The sequence below is a fragment of the Sarcophilus harrisii genome, chromosome 2 (genome assembly GCF_902635505.1).
Source record: "Sarcophilus harrisii chromosome 2, mSarHar1.11, whole genome shotgun sequence".
NCBI classification, from domain to species: domain Eukaryota; kingdom Metazoa; phylum Chordata; class Mammalia; order Dasyuromorphia; family Dasyuridae; genus Sarcophilus; species Sarcophilus harrisii.
Genome location: NC_045427.1, coordinates 256,974,721 through 256,974,921, shown reverse-complemented (window position 1 = coordinate 256,974,921; position 201 = coordinate 256,974,721).

The following is a 201-nucleotide window of genomic DNA, read 5'->3' as shown; positions in this document are numbered from 1 at the left end:
TAAAAGATAATTCAGCGGTCTGCTTTCTTCTTCAACCTCACTTTATATCCTGCTGAATATATAGATTTAAACTCTTCATACAAGGAATAAATCATCCTATAGTTTTTTGAAACATTAAGGCAAAAAACAAGTAATCAGAGCTGTTTAGATAGTCTTGAAATGTTTTTCTTCTCACTGTCCTGACATATTCCTATACTTGTA